Source organism: Mercurialis annua, linkage group LG2, assembly GCF_937616625.2.
Source record: "Mercurialis annua linkage group LG2, ddMerAnnu1.2, whole genome shotgun sequence".
NCBI classification, from domain to species: Eukaryota; Viridiplantae; Streptophyta; class Magnoliopsida; order Malpighiales; family Euphorbiaceae; genus Mercurialis; species Mercurialis annua.
Window position 1 is genome coordinate 29,560,321 of NC_065571.1, and position 6,558 is coordinate 29,566,878.

The 6,558-nt window shown below is 42.5% G+C and overlaps 1 pseudogene; it reads right to left on the reverse strand.

Annotated features, from left to right (window-relative positions):
* Positions 1 to 552: 552 nt before the first annotated feature.
* Positions 553 to 2,914, reverse strand: LOC126669031 (cytochrome c oxidase subunit 3-like; annotated as a pseudogene).
* Between the last annotated feature and the right edge of the window lie 3,644 nt (positions 2,915 to 6,558).

A 6,558-nucleotide genomic window follows, 5' to 3' on the forward strand; every position in this document is an offset into this window, starting at 1 on the left:
GGCTGATAGCTGCTTTAAGATACGATACTACGTCATGCTGGAGCGGGGGATTTTTATCAGGCTGCTGTTGTTGAACTAGGTGTTCAATTAGGTTGAGAAGAACTTCTTTTGGGGCAATAACTTATTTTTTCTTTATTTAGGATCGCTATTTCCTGCGCAGCCCGTGCCAGTAGTGATATCCTAATTCGGCTACCTCTCCCACGCATCAAGGCAGACATAAGAAACTATTGCCAAGGGAGACCTGAGTACGCTATGCCCCATCACCTACAAAAGGATCAGTTACAGGAGTGATGCGCTTCCCAGGGCCCTCTGCGTCAGAGCGACCCCGCCGGGGGTCGATCCAGTCACCCGGAGTTCAAGTTCGATCCATTAGGTTCTTCGATTTGTTCAGAAAAGAAACGAGAGACAAGAAAACATCTTTGATTACGATTAAAAGGAACAATCTAAAATAGACCAAGATCCAATTTCGGGTCATTTCTTGGTGAACATAATCTGCCATAATCTCTTCGATCCCTTCATTTATATGCCAGAATAAAGAGAGATTTGGTAGGAAAGTGGAAGATACTTTTTTGTATATGAGAAAAAAAGGAAGAAGCAAAGCTGCAGTAATTCTTTGGAAAAGCCCGGTTCTCTTTGTCTTCGAGCTTTCATTCCTCAATCCACTGTTTCGTTCCTTCATATACCCCCCCACCAATAGATAGAAACAAATAGGAATAACCAAACCACGTCTACAAAATGCCAGTACCATGCAGCTGCTTCAAAGCCAACGTGATGCTCCTTGGTCAGATGACCAAGATATTGGCGAATACCACATATGATCAAGAAAAGAGTACCTATAATCACATGAAAACCATGAAAGCCGGTTGCTAAGAAAAAGGTAGAACCATAAATACTATCCGAAATAATGAAGGGTGCTTGATAATATTCCATTCCTTGAAAGCCAGTGATTACTAGAGCCAGTGAAACGGTAGCTACTAAAGCATAAACTGCTCGTTTTTCCTTCCCCGCGAGTATAGCATGATGAGCCCAAGTTACTGCAGCTCCGGATGAAAGGAGAATAGGGGTATTAAGAAAAGGGATTTCCCGAGGATCTAAAACCCCAATCCCTTTTGGGGGCCAATTACCTCCGATCTCTACCGTAGGTGCCAAAGAAGAATGAAAAGAAGCCCAAAAAAAAGCAAAAAGGAACATAACCTCCGATACGATGAACGGAATAAAACCATATCGAGGTCCTAATTGTACGACTTTGGTATGATGTCCTTCCAACGTGGACTCACGTAGAACATCGCGCCACCATACAAACATGGTATATAGGATCAAGAGGAGGCCCAAACTGAGAAGTGTTGCACCCCCTTGAAATGAGTGCATGTACATCACACCTCCTACGGTGGTTGCCAAAGTTCCGAGTGAACCCGAAATAGGCCATGGACTTGGATCTACCAAATGATAAGAATGCCTCTGAGATTCAATCATAAACCACTTTGCCTCGGTTGTATGTAAACCCCCCCCCTCACCCCCACCCCCTAAAGTGGTAAAGAAGGACTCTTTGGGGTCTAATTTTCTTTCTATCTGACATGACAAACAAATAGGAAGGGATGGTTCTTTCATTGCATTGATATAAGTCTAACCATCTCTCTATTACTTTGACTTTGAGAAGAGAATTGTTGGTTTAACCGACGAACTACGTGGGAAAATAGGTCTTCTTTTATTTTCAGCAAGCATTTTTTTTGGAAAGTAACAATTCCATTCAGTTCGCTTTTGGAAAACTTGCTGGTCGCGGATTAGTGCGTTCTGCGCCGTCGGCGGCCTAAAATCAAAGGCGCAGGTTGATCTCTCTGGTTGAGGCTGCATTTATTCAACTTGACACGTGGGAAGGGCTGACTTTCCTGGTGGCTCGGCTTGGTCTCGCCCCCTTCCCGCACTCTTGCTCCCCACTCAAAAAAAAGAGCGATTGAGAATATGGAAAACCTTTCTAAACGTCCGTCTTCGCGGGGCGATTTGAAAAAGAGTTTCTTTTTCTTGTAGTGCCTTCCATTCCACTATTCTGATCGAGAAAGAATCTCTTCCGAACGACCAAGTCATAATGAGATTAAAAAACGATGCTTCCTTGGCCGTGTGGAACATGGATTAGCATAATGTCATTCCTACAAGTGATCCCCCATCCAGGATTAGAAGAAATGCTATATGAGGACTTCGAGATCAAATAGAATATGTTTCTTTCCATTCCTCGTGAGCCACTTATTTCTCCGAAACAAGAGATCAAAGTGATTTTCCTCCTTTTTCCCAATAAGTCGACAGCGTTACACCATTGGGATACTTCGAATAAACTAGAGTACATATAGGATACACCGGTGCTAAAACCTTTTCTCAAGAAATCTTCCAAACTGTTGGGGACGTTGCTCCGGATGTTGTTCCCCTGGTGTGCAACCAGTTCGTTCCGTAGTTTTAGAATTCTGCTGATCCCAAGTACTCCATCTCCATCATTGCATATGGGAATATAGAATGTAAAGAGGAAAAGGCATTACCAGAAGAATTGTGTAAAATAAGTGAATTTATCCAGTTGAGGCATTCTTGATTGAGAAAAAATGATTCCCTCCAGACAGCTTAACTCCGCCAAGCCTGTACGAGTAGTGAAGAACTATAGAGAGCTGTGGTTGGTTGTTGACCAACGGAAAGCATGGGAGTCTTTGGGCATTGCTTTTTCTAAGTCAAGTTCTCTTTCTACACGATATTTCTAGATAAAGACTGGTTACCTAGAAAGATCCCTCACTCCTCAGAACTTATAGCTCACTCAGTTACTCGCCTAAAAAGGCTTTTGTCTTCTCTTCTTTCAGACAGAGATTCTCACTCCGAAGATAGTTCAGTAGATGCAAAGGTTGACTTCTCTCTCACTCCGAAGTCTTATGAAGAAGATCAAGAAAGCAGTTTTCCCTCATTGTGAGTAGCTTCTTTCCGGCAAAGCTTACCAATCCTTGAAACTATTCTATGTCTGTTGGAGCTATTACCGATCGGCGTGTGTTAAGCATATAACAAGTTTTCCTTCTCAGATCCCGGCCATCCATCCCTTTCTTTTTTGTGTATAATAATCGTTGAACGTATGGCTTGTGATACGGCTTATGTACTGCTTGCGGTACGAACTGCTCTTCCTACTGCATTCCTTTTTTTTTAGGGACTGCTGTTCGTGAGGTGAGATGCTGGCTGAGGAATAAAAGCCCGCTTTGGGGATAAAATAGACTTCCCGCCATAGCTTGCAAACCCTCAGGTGGAATGGAATTAGGGGCGCTCGCTTGTGCTAGCCTTTGGCAGCCCAATGGACTTGTGAAGTGGACAGAAGTTCCATAATCGAGATCTGGGCAGGAAGATTTTCTTCAACTGGTCGAAAAAGCAGGCTGAGTCCCGGTTGAGACTGTGGCTGCGAATGATAAATTCTTCCTGACCTAGTGGTATTGACTGATGCTGTCTGTAGCACAAGGTCAGGGTATTGATGCAAAGATCATATCATCAAGCCTCAATGGAATGGGCCTAGCCAAGGTGGTAAAACGCTTGAATGGACATGTCATATGGATTGCAATTAACCCATAAGGGTGCTGATAGTTCATTATGCAATTCAGTGACACAGGAGATAAGTCCACTGTCACATTCCTTGCATAGAATTTCTTAGCGAATTCCAAACACTCATTGTTAGAGGCAAAGATGAGTAGTATCCTAAAGGCTGTCCAGCCGCAAAGTCCACAACCTTCCCTTTCTTTGGTGTCAGAGTACTGAGAAGAAGTTTGTTGCCAAACCAAGCTCCACAGCAGACCAACTAAACGCCTTTCCAAATATCTGACTAACCATTGACACAGAAGCTGGAGATTGGCCATCGGTCAGTTGCAGATTTTAAGTCAAAAGAGTAGCCATATTTGGAGCCAACTAGCCTTTCAATCGGCTTTGTTTGATTAAAAGTCCCATCCATTGGTATCAGACCAAGAACAGCAGTCAACCAATCATGAAAGGGCTTTTGAAACCTTTGATTAAACCAGTTACCAATGGCAAAGATAGGTCTCTTTCCTCCTCCCTCAATTGAACACCCAAGCCGCCCTGTTGGAGGACAACCTTGTATACCAAGTTCTGTCAACGGCCTATTTCCGAGCTCACTTCGGGAAATCTGTCGTTATTGACATCAAAGGCGTATCTAATATACTCAGGCCATAAGGCCCCCTGAAACGTACCCAGGAAAGGATTAGTAAACCCTAACTGGATATGTACATGGGCAATAAGTTGACACCAAGCTTCCATTTTAAAGAAGAAACATTTAAACATGGATTTCGCCGAAGCTACTTTCCTATCAATCCCCCTTGAAATGAGAGCATTAGTAGCCCACCTATTGGTTGTCAGAGCTTTCCAGGTGGGATCCCAAGTCATACCCTGAAGTAGGGGTATTTCCGAGATCCTAGGAATATACCTCCTTCGGAGTATTTTGCTCCACTTAGTAAAAGCTTCGTGAAGCATCATGACACCCTCTTCAGATTCGGGAGGTTAAACGATACTAGAAAGTGTACTTGCATTTACTCGCTTTGCAAGTTTTATCAACTTAGCAACAGTGAATAAAGACAAAGAATACTTAACTATTAACTAGTATGTCTGCCCTCTCATCCTGTCCTCGTATTATCTTTCTATGAAAAGGAGGGATTATCCGAGGTAGTCCTACTCTAGTGAGAGAGACAGGCACAGCCAATTCGGTAGAACAAACTAAACTGGATTCTAACGACTATAATATTGCATGAGACAGGTCGAACATTTCTTAAGATAAAGCTTAACGAACAACCAACCAGTGATTTTTGTCTTCCGGAGAGCTAAGATTCTTTACTTTCAGACTTCCGCGCTAAGGACCTTTGACAGCTATGCCGAGACTCCGACCACTTCCCCAAAGAACCCATAATTGAGTAGAATGAAATGCTTATTGCTAACAGAGTTAAAAGTCGTCTGGCCGGCTCCGCTCAACGTCTAATCAGGTAGTTTCCCCTCTGCTTTGGTTGCCTTATCCTCGTTTGTTCCCAGGCATATTCATATAGTTTTTCGCGAAAGAATTCTTCGGTAGCGAGCGGTGACTTAAAAAGATGTTTTCGTCCGTTGCTTTGAGAATGGATTTCCCCGGAATGCCGTCTCCGGTTGGTTTATTTCTCCTTTGAATTACTTCGACTGGATTAAGTACTCTTCCATCATGTTTTCTTTATTTTAAAAATTCGTGTCAGGAACTCCCGAAATAAGGAAGGTATCTTTTTTGCAGGACAGTAGCACAAACTAAAATGCGGCCAATCCGTTAAGAGAACCTATATGGGTAGAATTAAGGCCGCGCCCAGGAAGAACAGAATAGAATCAAAAATCTCATAAATAAAGAGAATTCGCCGAATTGCCTTTACTTTCGTTTTTGAAAGCGGATCCCGGGTGTGATGATGTCAGGAAAGGGCCACGTCCTCTAGAAGTCTGTCTACTTGATTTGATGAGTGAGGAATAAAAACAAACCTAGGTGACAGCTTATTTGCGACTAATCAAGTCTTCTGATTCCAAATGAAGGTAAAGGTCTCGGATACTTCACATTGTAGCATATCCGCTGCTGTAACATAACTCAGGAATAGAACTACATCCGCTCCTGAGTGAACCTCTTGTTTCTGGCTTTATGAGTTAGCTACTTGACTCTAGTTCCTGAGTTGATGAGTGAACCTTTCCCTTCGGTCAAGTATTAGAACTCCCTCTGTTATGTCGCAGATCAGCTGTGCTTCTTCACTATAGAAAACGCTTATCAGTTGTATAATAGATAGTTGACTCCATACTCTATCGAGTAAGGTAGTAACCTCCTGTACTCCTATCGCATAGCCGATGTATAGTAAGTTAACTCTACCTGTCGCATAGCCGCTTTCTAGTAAGTGATATTATTGAGATCGCATAAACGCTGTTAGGACTTTTATCCCTCTAGATGCTGAATATCCGGTCTTGTCTCTTTCTACTTCTCATCTCAGATGGGTATAGCCATGTGTGGGCTTAATTAAATAACAATGAAAATCTAACCTAAATGCCCTAACCATTCGATCATCCCTACCCCTAGATGGGAAAGCAATCTCCACATCATCTCTCTTACCAGTAAAAGAAATTTGGTGCAAGAATCATACTTATAATGGGGCACCCGGTATAGGCCTTATGAAAGGCGAACTCAGACCAAAAGGAAGAAAACCAAGATAGAGGGGAAATCCTACATTGAAAGAAGGAATGCAACCATCGTCCGGTTGCAAAGTATCTTGGGTCGGAGTAGTAGAAAAAAAGGCTATTTCTTTTTAGATATTAATAAATTCATTAACCATGAATTCTTTGTATTGTTAAGGTTGTTGATATATCGACAATCAAACACTTGAGCATGGAATAGATCGAAACTTTTCATTCGTAGGTTTGAGAGTTCCGATCGAATATCAAAACAAATAGCCATCTAAAGAAAGTACTGAACTTACCACTTCTTTGGCATCCAGCCCGCTATGCATTAAAAAAATGTGAACACCAATATCCGAGAAATTCAGTGGTTCCCCA